At 43.8% G+C, this 18,720-nt stretch overlaps 1 protein-coding gene across 1 annotated transcript in view; it reads left to right on the plus strand.

Moving 5' to 3' along the window:
• The window catches only part of COL3A1 (collagen type III alpha 1 chain), a 107,891-nt gene that overhangs the window by 15,706 nt on the left and 73,465 nt on the right, over nucleotides 1-18,720 (plus strand). The window lies entirely within an intron of this gene.

Raw genomic sequence — 18,720 nt, forward strand, 5'->3', positions numbered from 1 at the left:
TAAAGTATCAGTCTGGGATAAAGAAAAACTATCTCCCAATGCCATGCATGTTTAGCTTAGAAGACCAGGACAGATGCATAAAGATATTTCAGCAGAAAGCGCATAATGTAATGTATATGAAGAATTATGTTTTAGTTGATGTGCCCGATGACAAAAAACTTCCATGTAATTTCATTTTATTTTGTAGTCATTTATTTTAGATAGCGAGCAGGATCGCTTTAATGTACATCAAAATGAATTACCTGAGCTAAATTCTCCACTGGCTTATAAACCTTGGAATCATCCAAGCCACTTATAAATTAGCTCAGAATTAGTCTTCTGCCATGGATGAAATATTGCTGCAGTTTGAGACAGACCAGGAATGCATTTCTTTCCTATCTGAACTATAAATGTACTGCAATATATAAAACCTTGACATCTCTGGAGGAAAGTAAGGTATCTCCATAGAAGTCCTTTAAAAGCTCACTGCAGAGAAGATGTAGCTCTTCGTCTTGGCAGGAGAAGATCATTTCCCCAACTTTTGAGATTTTTTCCCATGCTTTCTCATGCTGAACGGGAAACCCATTTGGCAAACTCAGACTTGAAGGTTTCCAGGTCCTCAAAAAGGAGAAATATGCATCACAGGTTAAGAACATAAAAACCAGAGCCTGTCTGCTGGACCAGACGAAAGTCATCTAATCCAGAACATCCTGTTTCCACTTGTCACCAGCCAGAAGCTATCCCCCAACCTTCACACAGTGAGTGTGAAGGTCCGCAAGGAGATTTGAACTGCCTGCATCTGAACATAGACAGAATCCTTTGATCGGGAAATCTAGTTGCACAGGGCCAGGGCTAGTCTTGTACTGGGCAGAATGAGGCAATTGCCTCAGGCAGCAAATGTTGGGAGGGGAGTGACAATCCTCACCCCCTAGCTGTTTCTTTCTGTGTTCCCTAACCATTCCTCTCTGTTGGAGATCAAAACTAGGTGTCTGCTGTTCTCACATGTGGGGCAGGATGCTTTCCTGTGTTGCCAGGGTTCAAGCAAGATTCCAGGTCCACTTGACTTCTGTACATGCAATGCCAGGGCATGGCGGGGGAGAGATCATGTACTTTGTGGTACATATTACTGCCGAAGGCAGCAGAATGCCTTGGGCCAGCCCTCTACAGCTGTGGTTTTCAACTAGTGTGCCATGGCACCCTGGGGTGACTTGAATGATGGTCAGGGATGCCATGGGCAACACTGGCCTCTGTCCCTCTTTCCTTCCCTCCTTCCTCTGATGCCCTCTTGCATCTCTGCCTCCCAAAGGCTTGCACAGCTGTTTATTGCAGCAGCCCTGGCTACAAGCTCCTCTTTGGGGCAGGGGTGGGGCAGTTCAGAGACCAGGGGCAGCAGCTGCAGCTGCCTGGAGGACTCCCAAAGGAGAGGGGAGAGGAGGCTGAGGGAACACTCCACAAGGGTGGGTGTTCAAAAAAGGGTGAGAGGCTGGCAGCTCCGCAGGCAAGGGGTGATACAACTGGGCTCCTGAGCCCCACAGGGTTGTGGCATAAAAAAATGTAGTTGGTCAGGGGAGCCATGGACTCAAAAAGATTGAAAACCTCTGGTCTATAGAGTTCCTGGTTTGGGGGACGAGCCTAACTGCATTATACTGAACGCAGGCTTTCATCTTCAGAACTTTGCATGGAACACACAGAGTTTGGGAGATCAGCCGGTGAGTGGGGACACTGGTGGAAGGACATTTTGAGCTAATGCACATTCTTTTGAAGACCTTGCCATGCGGAATTCCAAAATACGTGTTGCCTTTTTAATTATTCCTGATCACTCCTAAGTAGTCCATAAGAAAGGCATTTGACTAGGCTTTCTTCAAGGTAATCCATAACAGTGGTGTGGTTACATATAAGGACTTTTGTAGAATGCAAAAACAAATAAAGAGATCATACCTTTGGGAAAATCTTGATTAAGCACTCCCATTTTTACTTGTATGTTTCAACTTTGGGGGCATATCTCTGCCTGCATTTATTCATTCCTTTTGGCTAATGGATTGCTATACCAAACAGCAATTCATTGACTGACTGAAGACATTTATAAATCGCATTTGTCAATGATTTCAGGGCAGGGTACGGTAAAGCCTCATTTAAATCAAAAGTGCCTCCGTTCTTTTTTTTCTCTGGCTGTGCTGTAGTTTTTCTCATTGTCTACAAGGCTGCTTCTATGTGATAGGTTACCTTGTTGCTTATCTCTATCACACAAAGGTGACTAATGGCAAGCCGTTACTCTAATCTAATGTAGAGACTGATGGCAACCTTTCCAAAATAGCTATCCCAAGGATATAATGACCGTGGTCCAGAATGGAAAGATGGTACAAATGTGGAAATAAATCAGCATTCTAGCCATCTTCAGGCATTTGTTACCTGTGTTAAAGAAATATCTGAGGTGAGCCTGAAGGGTCCACCATCACCACCCCAATCACATTTTCCTTGGCAGATGACCCGAAGTCAGGGTCCTACTTTACTCATTCAGCTCCCCCACCCACCACATTTTAGATTGCACATTTTCCCATGATACTCAAACATGCTGGTACCCTTCACAAGTGAAGGAGGCGCTTTGCTTCAGAATGCTACCCTCCAACTCTGAAAACTGTAAGGGGGCGAAGCTCACATGCTTCTCCCTGCGACCCCGCACCAGAGAGTTTCCTTAGCCCAAATTGAGACTGCTTTAACTAGACTTCACTGTGGGAACAGACCAATTACTCTGAGACAGTTTTCGGGCAAATTAACAATGATGTTCAGCGATTGGAAGCACATGTTATAATCTTCTTGATGCAAGAAGCCAAACATGATCATCGTGTTGTAATTTCTAAATTCATACATGCATGAGAATGTTTACTTGATTCCATCAGGACTTAATTATGGGTAAATTAATTTAAGAATGGTGTCTTCGGTTGCAGTGTACAAACCATTTGTTCTGGGAACGTCCCAGTCAAAGAAAATGATTGCTGTTTCGGATTCTCAGGTCTCCTCGAATTGGAGACTGCCCTTTTGTGCATCTCACAAGCATGTGGAGGGAAATGGCTTCATGGCAGCATGCTCAGCATCTGACCTACATGATTGTTGCAACATTTGAAGTGGGCGAATTCACATACCAGCGAGCTTCTGATCACATAGAGAGGTCCCTAGACTACCCCAAAATGTGGAATAGTTAACCAATTCTCCTCCAAATGTTGCTGAGCTGTACCTCCCATCAACCCAGACTTTTGGCCATAGTTTCAACACAGAAAAAGTTGTATGTAAGTCAGAGTAGAACCTGCTTCAACACAGCCATCCTTTCCACATACATCTTTATGATACCAACAATAACTTCCTGCAAAGAGCTGTGAGAACTGAAAGAGGTACTTTCATTCTTCAATGGCTTTCTCCAAAGCCATTGGTTTTAGAGGAAGTTAATCATTCTTCAGTCCCACCAAAATCAGTGGTGTTTGAATTTGTTGCAATGCATTTGTTAAATGCAAGACATCTCTGGATTAGAGCCCATTTAAGATGCCAATTAAAAAAAAACCAGGCTGTGTTTTTATTCAGTAGATTCCTGGGATACAACATGAATAGCATCTAACCTACTTGTCCTTTTTAGAAGTTCACTGGAAGCATATGGTGGTGGGAGCAGAACTACACAATCTAACCTGAAGGTCCCCATTCCTACTGGCTATAGGCTTAGACTTTTGTAGTTGACCAGGAAGATCTTGAGGGTTAATCTTCTTGTGTCCTGCTGAAACACATGCACAATCCTTCACACTGCATGATTGATGCTCCTCATTGTGTGGAGGAGTCTCAGTGTGTTCAGCTGAGAAGCACATTCCTCTTCTGCCCCTCCTACTCAATATGCAAATGTTGGGGTGGAGTCAGGAAACATAGCCCTGCCTGGAGGCACCATGCCTGAACAGGGCTGATGCATTTGCAACATCCCATTAGTACATGAATTTTACTTGAGGTGCTAAAGCAGTGCTGGGGAGAATGATAGACTCAGCTGTTTATCACTCTGAGGAATAGCCATTGATTTTTGTTGGCTGATTCATCTTTTTATAGTTGTTGAATTTCCTCATATTGGGCAGCTAATGCTTTTGAAAGCCAGTGGTCCCTTCTGAACCTTCTGATGTGTTGACCCATTTCCTAAGACTCCCCACAAAGTACCACATGATCAACTCAGCCCATGTGGTCTTAGTCACATAAATGCCTCTGCAGCATGGGTCCTCATCACATTGATGCTGCTTACATTATGCTGGGCATCTCATTACAAGGCCATGTAGCTTGTTAGGCCTGATCTTACCTCACTAAATCACCATGTATCTTCTGTCTATCCTCAACCTATTTCTGGTCTTCAGCCAGAATGCAAATCACCATGGAATGGAAGAGAAGGTACTCCCATCTGCTGATGCAAGTATACCTGCGAGAAGTCTAAGGGCCTCTTCATTGGTGTTGATGATGAGTAGGGGCTCCTCCTTATGCTCATCTTCCTTTCACACAAAAGAAACAATGCATTCCTTATAGTGTCACCAGCAGCATGAAATCCATCCCTGTCCAACTTTTTGTAAGTGCTAATTGCTTAATTTGCCTTCACTGGCCTGGAACTGGGGAATTCAGGAGATGAGAGATGGAGAGGGGGAAACATAATTTTGTGAGCAACCTAGTAGAAAATTGATGTCACTCATGTTCAGTCTAAATCATAAATCAAGTGCTGAGGCGCATGGCAAAGGAGCCTTGTTGAACACATGTATCTGAATTTCAACCTGCACGCTGTACAACGCAAGCTTTTCTTGTATGGGCAGTCATGTCAACTTTTGCAGCTTGGGGATCATAGACAATGCATGTAGGAAGAAAAGCCTCATGTAAAATAACAACAAAGCGTACTATAGAGTCAAGATAACAACATGGTAAAACAGGCAGCAGTAAAAACAATGCTTATGTCCCAAAGTCCTAGCAAAATAAAGTTTTAGAAACTTCTTAATTGGGTATCAATACAGGCAAAATGGGATAAATTCTGGTGGCCATGAATCACCATCCAGCTAGCTATGGGCATTGGTGAAGAAACAAGCTCATGGATTAAGTCAGGCATCCCCAAACTTCAGCTCTCCAGATGTTTTGGACTACAATTCCCATCATCCCTGACCACTGGTCCTGTTAGCTAGGGATCATGGGAGTTGTAGCCCAAAACATCTGGAGGGCCACAGATTGGGGATGCCTGGATTAAGTCCATATTCTGATGTCATGTAAACATAGCAGGATGCAGTGATTCTCTTGGTATTTGGGCATTATATTTGTAGTTGTCACTTCTTGTTATTATGAATCAGTCAGTTCTGTTTCAATAAATTGGCCGGTTTCAAAGACATCAGCCAAGGTCTGAGGACATTGGGCAAAGAGAAAATTATGTACAGTTTAATCCAATCTAACATTTCTTGCCCAAGGAAATGTCATTTTGCACATTTTCTTCTCCTTTCTCATTGCAGTGGTGCACCATGAGCGTGAGAAAGAAAGAAAAATAGCATGCCTTCAATTTGCAATCCCACCAATCAAAATTGCTCATATCCATTAATTTAAAAAAGCTAGCTACAGGTAGGTAACCATGTTGGTCTGCAGTAGTCGAAACAAAAGAAAAAAAATCCTTCCAGTAGCACCTTAGAGACCAACTAAGTTTGTTATTGGTATGAGCTTTCATGTGCATGTACACTTCTTCAGATAGCATTTTTTTATTTTAAAAAAGCTAGTTTTAGTTGATGGATCTACTAATACAGCCAGTGAAAGAAAGCAACCCAGCTAGTATGTGTTGATCCAAAATCAAGCAGCTGATGATCAAGTGAACCAACTGAAGAGACAAATGATAAATCCGATTAAATGATACATTACTTTCACTTTGCCCGTATCCTCCAATAGGGACCTTTGTTGAAGTTTTGGAAATTTCTTTGCCACTAAAGAATGGAAGTGGTCCCAAACATTTACATATTTACATCTTCAGTATAGGCATAAGATTGTGTTTCATGATGTTGTGATGGCAGAGAAGTATCCTAAGACAGGAGTCAGCAACTAGAGGGAGATTGGTGTGTGCCAATCCAGAGGCCAAAGAAGGGCATAAGAACAGTGTAATGTGGCCAGAGTGAACCAACAGTCTCAAAGGTGGGTTGGAGAAGACTTTTGGCTGCCACCCTAAACTCCCTGCCCCGCCCTAGCAAAACTAGTTGATATAAGTTCTTGCTTGGTGTTGCATCTGCTCCTCAATCAGGCTATTTAAGCTGCCAAATACACAGTTTAAAATTCAGTATACAGTAGATTAAATGCATAATATGGTAATAATCATTATCATGCCACCATTTGTGAATTTTTACTTCACTAATTATGCTATTTATTATAAACTAAAGCAATAATCCATCGGGGGAGCGAGGGAGGAAGAATTCTCTAAAACATCTGGATGAATTTAAGTGCTGACTGTTCCCTCAAATAATACCAGAGGTGTTACACATGATTGTGTGCATCTGTACAAAAAGAGAACATTGTATTTTTTACTCTTCTTGGCATATAAGCCCCGGAGGAGTGGTGTAGGGAGTAGTGAGAAAATGTTTTGGGGCATGAGTCCAAAACTCATGTGTAGGTGTTGGGATTTGGGATGTGTTTGCTTGCAATCCTTTTTTCCCCCCATCCCACTCCATATAGATATTCATACACATAGTGTTCTGGTGCAATGGAACAATTAAGAGACACAGCACTGCAAGTCAATAATTATGTATATAGGGTTTGTTTTTCTTACATAAGGATTACCTAATCATAGCAACTGACGACTGTGAGGCATTCCTGCTGCATCATAAATACAGGTTATAAAATGGATTTTTCCCATTGATGCACCATTTATTGAAAGAGGAGGAAGGGGTATGGAAAAGAAAATTATGCATGACATAAACAGATTCCATAATTATCTCTAGGGCAAAATGAGTTAGAAATCACTACAAATGACCATTGCAAGACTATTGGGAAATCTCTGCAGTTGCTCCAGCAGGCTCACCGATGAAATTATTTGCTGCAAACAAAAATATTTCTTACATCAGAGTAGGAATCCCAGCTCTACTGTAGACACGGTATTTTTCAGCTGCAAGCAAGTGGTTGTTTTAAAGAGAGTTCAATTATGATCTGTTTCTTTCAGCTCCCTATTCTGGTTAGCCAGGTGGTGTTGTTTTTAAGTGCTATGCAAAAGCCTTTGAGACCTGTTTGCTCAGATGCTATAGTGACCAGAAAAAAAAACAGGCAGCAACACCATGACCAACAATAGTTCTCTAATTTCAACTCTTTGCAGCAGCAGTTTCCAACCTGGTGCCCTTTGATGCTTTGGTCTACAAAGCCCATCATCCCTAACCAGTGCAGCCATGTTGACTGAGACAGATGGGTGGTATAGTCCAAAATACCTGGAGGGCATCAGTTTCTCCAAGGCTGCTCTGGAAAGGAACCTAAAAGCTTGTATTATATTCTCCCAGTTAACATTGGTTCAATGGGAGCAGCTTGTGTGGTGCATGTTGTTATTACTGTTCTGTAGCGCCCCGGTACTACTGGTTCTGCCAAGGGCATTTCCCCACACAGAGCCCCAGGTGAACCCTACATTGTATTTGTGGCTCTAATGCAAGTTAGCTCACCTAGTCACTTCAGCTGTGGGGAAAAGCTGAGCACTCACTCCATACCTTCCAACACAACGCAGCCCAAATCTATGGCACCATCTTTCAGGTCTGCACTACTGTGCAAGTCACAGGACCAGTGCTGGATTTATGTATAAGATAAACAAGCTATAGCTTAGGACCCCACTCTCTTGCGGGAGGGACCAAAATATACTTCTTCTTAATTGTATTTCACTATTAATATACTTCTTCTTAATTGTATTTCAGTTCAACAATTACTTTGATAAAATACATATTTTGTTATGTGCAAATGGCTTTAGATACCTACTAGGGCCATAAATTACCATATAGCATATCCAGTGGTACCTCGGGTTACATACGCTTCAGGTTACATATGCTTCAGGTTACAGACTCTGCTAACTCAAAAATAGTGCTTCAGGTTAAGAACTTTGCTTCAGGATGAGAACAGAAATCGTGCTTGGGCGGCGCGGCAGCAGCAGGAGGCCCCATTAGCTAAAGTGGTGTTTCAGGTTAAGAACAGTTTCAGGTTAAGAACGGGCCTCCAGAATGAATTAAGTACTTAACCCGAGGTACCACTGTATTCAAAACACACAAAAACAGCGACAATTTGTTGTTGACAAAGGACAGCTGGACATATAAAGGGCCCCATTACTTCAGTAGCTTAGGGTCTCATCAAACCTAAATCCGGCCTGCGCAGGACCCATGTGAGATCTTGAGTCTGCCCCCAAACAGGATTTTTTTCAGACACAGTGTTCCAAAACATGCATTTTGTGGCACCATGCCTCCCAAAAGTACAGCCTGAGATCACAGGAGAGGCCACTGTCCTCTTGCAAGAAAAATAGGATGCCCTGTGTGGTTCCCCCCCCCTGTTTTTTCCAGGGCATTTGATGGGTATGACACTGCCTTGGGCATGTCTCTTTTTGTTCTCCACTTGGGCGAATGAGGGAGCTGTTATAATGGGGAAGAAATTAGGGATTCTAGTGATTTTAGTGAGGTCATATCCAAGACCTCACCCTAAGCTATTGCTGGATCAGGCGGAAAAGCCTGCAGAATTCTCTCCACATTCTAGCTTTGTTAAAATATTCTTCTGCCTATGTCTTTGCAAGGGGGAAACACCCCACACGAGTATAAAGACTAGAATAATCCACAGAAGGACAAAAAGACTCCTTTCATGCATGCTCTTGTGTTATATTCACATCTAATTATAAGTCTTATGAGCACATTTTTTCCACTCGCCCGCACTCAGCACTTATCTAATTGCCCCAAACTGAAAACACTCTGCAGTTTGGCTCAGCGATCCAATGAGTTCATTTTGAGACTATGCTTTGCTTGTATTACGGTTCTTGGTATGGAATGAACATCTTAACTTTTCTTGTAAACATTGCCATAATAACAGGCACCAGATTCTTTGGCACCCCACTCCAAGGGAAAATAGATTTTGATCGCCTTCATTTGTGCTGGGTAAATGAAAAGGGATATTGTTCCGATTCTCCCCATCAAATGTCTTTCAAGGTGCAGGTGGGAATCTACCCAAATTCATGGACAGGTTTTGTGTTGCTGTTTGTAAATCCCATTTCTGTGCCCATCGCCCCTTCACATGCATGCAAATCTCTATTTGCCTCTTCACACGTCATGCAAACGTCTCCCTTCTCCATTCATTGACTCACACACATGACCACATGTGCATCCTAGAATATGCATGTATGTATTATATACATAACCTGCCTATTAATGGCAGAGGCAGCACAAATCCTTTTCAGGGTACACATGGTGTCTGTGGGTGTCTCCTCCCTTCACCCTAAACAAAGAGGAAGACACAAATAGCCTCAAATGTCTACAGGTGACCCAAGTAAGCAAGCTAAGCTGTGCCCAATAGGTTAGGAAAACAAACTCAACTGACAACAATTAGAACAAGAAACATCCTTGCTGACCTCCAGGGAGATCTCCATCACTGGCCCTCCAACCCCACATAACAGAACAATCCTAACCTGAAGATCCACTGGCTGGTGGCAGTTCAGAAGGAGTGAAGGTGCCTGGGACTGGGAGGAGGAAGAGTAAGACAGTTTAGAATTACAACAGGGAGTTGAGGAAGGTCACAGATCAGAGGCTGATGAGGGGGAAAGTTGGGAAATAATGGGAGAGAAGAATGCACCGGGGGGGGTGACAGCTGACAGACACGGTGTCTTTAAAAGCATTCCAAGCCCCCCCCCATCTGCCAGAACCCAGCAAGCCTTAAAAGTAGGAGAGCAAAGACGGCACCCATAGAGGAGGTGATGATGATGACGAATGAGGAAGTAGGAGAGACGGGGGGTGGAGATTCACTTGGGACAGCGCCATTATCTAAAAGACTGGGTTCTATAGCCTCTCTCTGTAAATGCTGAATAAAAAGGTAAGAAACATTTCCTTGTCTTTGTACATTCTTGGGCAACCGGCCATGGGAGTCGCTGGCAGCAGCCTGGCACCCCTGGTGCAGGACTGCTTCATCGGCAGTGGGCATGTCTGCCTGTAAATAGCTCCCCGGGTGTAGAGCTACTGTTGGTGCTTCCTTTACCAACAGTAGCCCAAAGTAGACCCCGTGGTGTGGCAGTCTAAGCTGGGACAGGACAGGAAGGAGGCCAAGGATCCTGGAGAGGTAATGGGAAGATAAATAAAGAGAATATATGTGCAGGGGAGGGGAGAGGAAGGAAGACAATGTTTATCTGGAAACTTATTCCCAAATAAGTCAAGAAGCCACATCTGCCACCTGGCCAGGATGTACGAGCCAGGGCTTTAGATGTAGCAGAAAAACTGCCTTTTCACATACCTCCCCCCCACTTAGGATTTCACTGAAAGACATTAGCCACAGTACCCACTGCTTTCTTTTGAACTGATATACAGTACTTGTTCTCACTCATTAACTACAAGCTAGGGAACAGTGATTGTTCTGACTAATGCAATATCAGGTGTTTTATCCTTTGCTCTGAAATAGAGAAAGAAACCACCATTCCTTTGGCCATTCTCCCATAGGTGCAGTGAAACCCATTATATTGACGCACACGGCATATGAAAAGTTCTGTGTAATTTTCCATCAACCCTGACTAGTTAAACTAGAAGCAGCTGCCGGACATGGCAGTCTTGAACATAAGACTGGTGGGTAGGAAGAGGAGGAGATACTTACTCATTTCCCTGTAGGACCTCTTTTCTTCAAAACCACCCCACCCCACTCCAGATGGTTTCTCAGCACCCACATAATTTCCACTGCAGGGTTGAAAGCAGAAGGGAGGGGCCTAATTTTGAATGGTAAAGGTAAAGGTAAAGGACCCCTGGACAGTTAAGTCCAGTCAAAGGTAACTATGGGGTGCATCGCTTATCTCACTTTCAGGCCAAGGAAGCCAGCATTTGTCCACAGACAGCTTTCCAGCTCATGTGGACAGCATGACTAAACCACTTCTGGCACAACGGGCCACCATGACGGAAACCAAAGCGCACAGAAACTCTGTTTACCTTCCTGCCGCAGTGGTACCTATTTATCTATTTGTGCTGGTGTGCTTTCAAACTGCTAGGTTGGCAGAAGCTGGGACAGAGCAACGGGAGCTCACCCCACTGAGTTAATTTGAACCACTGACCTTCTGATTGGCAAGCCCAAGAGGCTCAGTGGTTTAGACAACCCATGTCCCCCAATTTTGAATGGAGAATCAACTGGCAGGAAACCAATCAGGTTTCTCCTCCTTGATCGATACTAAAGACTCTCGCACAGCCCTCCCCGGCCTGATCTTCTCCAGATGTCTTGGACTATGACTGCCAACTGTCCTGCTGCCTCAGGTGCAGTATGGAGGTTGCTACCCCATCATCAGTACTGAAGTCAGCTTATGTAAGTGGAATGGGCAGGGGTGCCATCTCTTCCTTTGCCTGAGCTAGCAAAATAGACTGAGGAGACCCAGAATCAATTTTCAGTCATGAAGCTCATTTGATGACCTTAGACCAGTCATCTCTCAACCTAATCTACTTCACCGAATTGGAAGGAAGAAATGGACCAAACCCAAGTATGCTATCCAAAGGTTCTTGGAGGAAAGGGAAAATGCAACCATTTTTTTACAGTGCAGTCCTATAGATACCTCCTTTTGTGAGGTTTATTCCCAGATAAGTTTGTTTAGGATTTCAGCCTTAATGACACAATAGACCAATTCCCATTGGCTTTGCTTAACTGCTATGTTACAGCAATACATTTTCCTTCTCAAACTTGCTAAATGTTGTGGTGCCTGATACATTTTTTTTCCCTGCACTAAATGGTGAAATGAAACATGGCTTTTGAAAAAAGCAATCACCATTTTGGCCCCTTCCTCATTATATCAGCCCGTTCTGTTTCTTTAGTGGTATACATGGAAATGTTGGCACTGTTTCAAAACTCTCTTGTTGGGCAGGAAGGTTTACCTCTGCTTTGATTTCTCCTTGCTTCAACTCAAGGAAAGCAAACACATTGATAGCAATAGCCAATATTAAGATGTGAACGTTTAGGAAAATGCAGTTTTAATCTGCTACATAAATTTTCCAATACTGGAAGGGAAAAAAATCTCTTTCTCTGAAATGTTTTCCAGATGTCTAACAACTTGTAATTTATATAAACAATTTCTGGCAAGCCTTCTCAATAATTACTCAAAAAAGTAAACTTGTATACAACTCTAACGAATGATGCATTGTATGTTGAGAACAAGCTTTTGTGTTTTATAAAGTCTTAAGGGCCAAACCCCCGTGTACAGTGCACTGGAATAAATAGATTTAAATATGGCAAACTCTGTTTTGGATCGTGGCCAGTATCTTGGATTGCAACCAACATTTATCCCCACCCTCCTTCCCCATCTGCTCATTACATTCTGAATCATAATAACCATGGGAGCGACATGAAATTCACAGGGATAAGCAATTGGCTAACTGTTCCTCAATCTTGGGTTCCCAGATGTTGTTGGACTACAACTCCCATCATCCCCAGACAGATTAGCCAATGATCAGGGATGGTGGGAGTTGCTACTCCAACAACATCTGAGGCCCCAAGGTTAAAAATCACTGCCCGCACGCCATGTTTTCTGGATTAGCAATCCGGCCACAATGCAAAAGGAAGTCCTTGTGCGATCAGGAAAGTTTGCAGGGTCCCAATCCCACATTTGTGAAATTTCTTTGCTTATTACTCCACTGGCGGTAGGTTGCCTTGTCTCCTGACAGAATCTCTCTTCCCTCTTGATCATGGCATGTAGTCATTTATTAGAGCAGGAGTAGCCAACACGATACTCTTCTGAAGTTTTTGGTCTCCAGTTTCCATCAACCCTGCTCATTGGCCACACTGAGTGGTGCTGATGATGAACGCTGGAGTTCAGTAACATAGTGAGGGCCAGTGGCGTAGCGTGGGGGGTGCAGGGGGGCCGGCCGCACCGGGCGCAACATCTGGGGGTTAGGGTTAGGGGGCGCAAATCCACGGGTTAGGGGGTGCAAATTACTTGCCTTGCCCCGGGTGCTGACAACCCACGCTACGCCACTGGTGAGGGCATCACAATGGCTACCTGTAGGCTTGCTGTCACCTAAATGTAAAGGCAGGTGGTACCCCCGCTGCGGGGTAAATTGGAAGCCATAAAAAAATCCTCATAGCCTCAACTACAACTGCGCCAAAAGTCTGCCCAATCAGTAAATTTGTTCTTTTAGCCCCAAGTCTGGAAACAGACATTTCAACCTGTAGTATCAACTTCCCATTATGTCTACATACTCTTTGCCAGCGCTGGCAGTTTTGCAGAGTGTTTTTCACTTTTTAATTTTTTTTTAAAACAGGAAATCTTCATAGCCAATGTGCAGGGCATTATGTCATCGTGAGCTGACACAGAGAGCTACATCTTAACCTAGCAGGGGTTTTGTGAACTGGCAAATCAACCCAGATGGAAGGTTCTCCTGGAAAAATGTATTTAATACGTTCATCCTGCCAAAAGCCACAGAGATTTGTAGTGCGGCACTTCCAGTTTAGTTCTTAACTGATCTAGCAATATCCAGAAAGTTAGAGAGAAGGCTGAAAGTCATTATAACCAGATGTTTGGGTAACATTGCCTTCTGTCAGGGCAATTGTGCCACCTACTGTATATGAAGAGAATGACAATGTTCCTAGATTAGACCATTCATCGAAGAGTCGAAGAGACAATTTCCTGTTCAATAATAGCATTTTTATTTAAAATCGTGTTCTTTTTAATGGCTTCCGTTGGCAGAAACAGCCACTTTTCTAAATCCGATGCCTTCTTATTCTAGCAATTTATTGCAGGCAAGGTAGTTCCATAGTTTCCCCATTATTTTTTGCTGAAGATAATAGCTCTTTGGGACATAATGAGACAGCAAAGCCATTTTATGCTCCTTCTCTCACTATTCCAATAATTTACAATGCAATTCTCCGTATCTCCATTTACTTCTAAGACCCATTGTCTTCAGGGTCACTTACTCCCAATCAGTGCCTATAGGATTAAAATGCATTTGCTTTAATCTCCTTAGTAAAATGGCATTTTTATTAGTTGTAATCTGGCAGTAACTTGGGGGCGCTTTGGGGGCGGGGCCCAAAAGCTGGGGTTCCATAGGATTTTCCCCCCAGTTATGTGTGCCTCGGGCTTGAAATAGTTCATATGCATTCTCCTAACAGTCCTTCTCTCACCACCACCATCATTTCATTCCCGTTTGCTTAGGGGAAATGGAGGTAACGAAATCGAATCATTGGGTTTCATTGCTTCACTTTCCATAGATGGAATGGCTTCCTTAGTCCATAGAAAGCTTTTGATACAGTGGAGTGACCAAGGGGAGTGGCAACTTTTGCTGAGTCTCTCCTGTCACTACAACCCCAGTACAGTGGCCAAGCTGCATGCTCCGCTACCGGGGGCGGAGAGCAGGCAGGGGCGTGGCTGTCACCCCTCCAGGGACATGATGTGCACCTGGGGGGCGTAGTGCGCATCCCAGGGGCATGGTACGCTGCCCGCGAGGGTGTGACACACCACCCGCAGGGGTGTGGCACGTGCTCTGGAGGCGTGGTGCGCTGTCTGTGGGGGCGTGGTGCCCGGTGCCCGTGGGGGTCCACAGCGCGTCTCCGGGGGGGCACCGCAATGGAACCCTACCGGAATAGTGGTGCCGCAGACGGACCGCTCCCTCCGCACCACCGTTCCTCCATCAGTGCCCCAGTACCCCTCCCACATTGTTCTGGGGGGCACCCTCCAACTTTCCAGAACAGTGTGAGAGGTGGTACTGGGGGCTGAATGGGGGAAGAGGAGTTGACAAAAGCTGTCTCCCCCACCGAAATATACTCGGAGTCGAGAGTGGATTTCATGCTCTTTATTCAGCTCATAGTGGTGAGGAGGAATGGAAGTTCCCCCACAATATCTGCTTTATATACATTATTTACACAATGGGCTGCACGTGATTGGCTAATTCCAGGATTCTCCTGTAGGCCAATCAGGTTGTGGATTCACTTCCACCTGGAGCTGGATTGGGTGGCTCCTGCGGACCAATCAGACTGCTGCATTGTTCTAGGACCAATCAGACTGCTGCATTCTGAATCCTATTGTTCTAGGACCAATCAGACTGCTGCATTTTGAATCCTATTCAACTCAGTACATAGCACCCACGTGCCACCAGCTGGAGGGAGGGAAGCCAGAATGCAATCCATGCACTTGTCCACTTAAATTCACGTTGGGCTGAGATTTGTTCCAGAGACCTACCAGCTCCAACTTGTCCACTGTTCTGTCTACTGAGCGACACTGAGTCTTGAACTGTACTGGGAACTTTGACAGGAAGGAAAGCCTCTTGTTCCCTGCAGGGATTGTCATAAAACGGTGTGGTTAGTTTGAAAGGCCACAAGATGCCTTGTAATGGGAAGCATGTATGACCTTTTGTTTAATGCTACTAACATTATAAACAAAACACAATGCATAGACTTCAAGTACAGTGGTGCCTCGCAAGACGAAAAGAATCCGTTCTGTGATTCTCTTCGTCTAGCGGTTTTCTCGTCTTGCGAAGCAAGCCCATTGACGGATTAGTGGATTAGCGCTATTAGCGGCTTTTAGCAGCTTTTAGCGGCTTTTAGCGGCTTATCTGCTGATCGGATCAGCTGATAAGTGGCTTAGTGGCTTAGAAAAAGGGGGGAGGGAAAAAAACCAGCAGGAACTCGCAAGACATTGTCGTCTTGCGAAGCAAGCCCATAGGAAATTCGTTTTGCGAAGCACCTCCAAAACGGAAAACTCTTTCGTCTAGCGAGTTTTCCGTCTTGCGAGGCATTCGTCTTGCGGGGCACCACTGTAATCCTTTTCTATTCATCAGGCTTAAAGAAATGATTTTGTTTAATGAATATAACTCTTCAGCGAGCTTTGCTAGTCCTTTCCCCCCTCCTATTTCAGGAATCAATGCATTTTATTTCTGAACATTCACGTTTGGCTTGTTTCATTTCTGCCTTTTACGACTGCTGTCATGCATGGGAAAATTCGCTGGGGAATGCTTGGATTCAAGGGCTATAGCCAAAGTTTTTCCAGATTTACAGATGATTGCTGGGGTCATAACAGTACAAATAAGAATAAAAGAATGATAATGTTGGAACCTTCATCCATACATGCATATGAGCCCGAATTCATGTTTTACCAGATTTCCGTGTGTGTATACAGCGGTACCTTAAGGGACGTGGGTGGCGCTGTGGGTTAAACCACAGAGCCTAGGGCTTGCCGATCAGAAGGGCGGCGGTTCAAATTCCCGCAACGGGGTGAGCTCCCGTTGCTTGGTCCCTGCTCCTGCCAACCTAGCAGTTCAAAAGCACGTCAAAGTGCAAGTAGATAAATAGGTGCCGCTCCAGCGGGAAGGTAAACAGCATTTGCTTGTGCTGCTCTGGTTCGCCAGAAGTAGCTTAGTCATGCTGGCCACATGACCCAGAAGCTGTACACTGACTCCCTCAGCCAATAAAGCGAGATGAGCGCTGCAACCCCAGAGTCGGCCACGACTGGACCTAATGGTCAGGGGTCCCTTTACCTTATACAGCGGTACCTTACAAAAGCTTCAGGTTACAAACTCCAGTAACCTGGAAGAGTTAGATCGAGTTGAGAACTTTGCCCCAGGATGAGAACGGAAATTATGTGCCGGCAGCAGGAGGCCCCATTAGCGAAAGCACACCTCTACTTAAGAACAGTTTCAGGTTAAGAACGGACCTCCGGAACGAATTAAGTTCTTAACTAGAGGTACCACTGTGGGTGTGTGGGTGTCCCTCTATTTTTGCTGTTCCCCAAAACAGCTCAGTGAAGACTGAGCATGCTCACTGGCCCCAGAATGCTGACTGCTGAGGGGCAAAAATGGAATTCTGGAGTGGAATGGCAGGAATCCCAAACAGCGGCACTCCATCTACAACATTTGTTGCAGGTCTCACTTCTGTATTTTTGATACAGGAACATATGTTCAGCAGAGTAACCATCTAATCCTTGCTACGTTTTCCCAGCAGCAGCTACCTGGAGGAAAACATTATCCTTAAACTGTCACTTAAAAGATAATTATGACAGAATTTTTTCCATGTGCCAGTAAATTAAGGTGACAGGGAAGCAAATCTTCAGCATCCTTAGGAATCCTTCTGAAGCTCCATAGCTACCCAGATATCCTGTGACTGATAAAACGGTTCTGGGATTCTAGATTCTATTTTGTGAATGGAAACAAATAAAGAGTTCTACTATTTCCTCATTCCTCTGATTCCCAAGTTTATACTATATGAGCAAGTTCCTTAAAAGTTGGATAGCAGTAGCCTGTTGTACATGCACAACCTGGTCAATGGATCGAGCCACCTGGCAAATGCAGAGTGTCATGTCTGACCAAAGTTGAAATACCAACGAAGTGAGCACACATGGTTGGATCAGACATAACATGAAAAAGATTGGTGGAGATGCAGAGGCCATAGATGCTTGAGGGAGGAAAACTATTTTAAATGAACTGTACTCCTATGTTGTGAGAGTAAATAACAACATTGGAGTCTGGACTGCTGAGGGATTCTGTGCCAACACAGATTCCTCCTCCATGAGTAGAACTGGCCCACATCTTAAGATACAGGTTGGTTGGTGGTAAGGAAAGTGGTTGTTCAGTTACTTGGGTCCTAGGCTATATAGAGCTTTATAGACCAATGTCTATAAACTGATTGCAGTAGCAAAATTAAATATATGATAATGTGTTTATGTTCATGAGTGAAATGTTGTTGGGAAGTATGTGTGTGTAACTATGTATCATTCACCAGAGTCTTCTGTTTTTGTTTGTAAAGTTAAATCTTCTGAAATGTGTAACGTGAAGATGCACATCATTTCCCACCAGGGCAAATGATAACCAAACTGAACATCTTTTTGTGCTGGCATTAACAATTTATGCATTGTATTTTCATGTAATTGAGCTAAGATTTAAAATATGCATAAATAAGTGTTTTTAATTTTCTGTTGGAAGCCACCCAGAGTGGCTGGGGAAATAATAATAATAATAATAATAATAATAATAATAATAATAATAATAATAATTATTATTATTATTATTATTATTATTATTATTATTTTGCATTATTCTCATATTTAGAGAAGTGGGATTCCCTCCCCCCTCTAAACAACTAATGACACTCATTGCTTTGAGATATTAACAAGAGAGATTGCTGTTGACATTGAACAAACTAGAAAAAATGGCAGCAAATTCTACTGATAATCTTTTATTTCAAAAGATTGCTTGTCATGCCACTACTACCATGCTACATACAGTGAAACATAGTCTGCAGTCATGACCAGCTTCTGTTTTGAGGTAGCCTTTGAGTATGGCCCCTTCTAAATCAGTGGCCCTGAACCCCAGTCATGAGTTGAACTGGGCAGCAGTTATGAGCTGCCATTTTTATTTCCCACAATGCCCTGGAGCAACACTAGAGACTGCTCAAGGGTGCCTGGTTCTGACATCAATGTTAAATAAGTTGGAGTTCTTGTTATTAAATATACCAAGAAGAAAGCACACCAAGAACTCAGAAATTGATTTGTGGGTAGGGACCACTCCCACTATTGAAACTTACACTGGCCTGAGTTCTTGGTGTGCTTTTTTCTTGGTTCTG

This window comes from Podarcis vaucheri, assembly GCF_965113315.1.
Source record: "Podarcis vaucheri genome assembly, chromosome: 1".
NCBI classification, from domain to species: Eukaryota; Metazoa; Chordata; class Lepidosauria; order Squamata; family Lacertidae; genus Podarcis; species Podarcis vaucheri.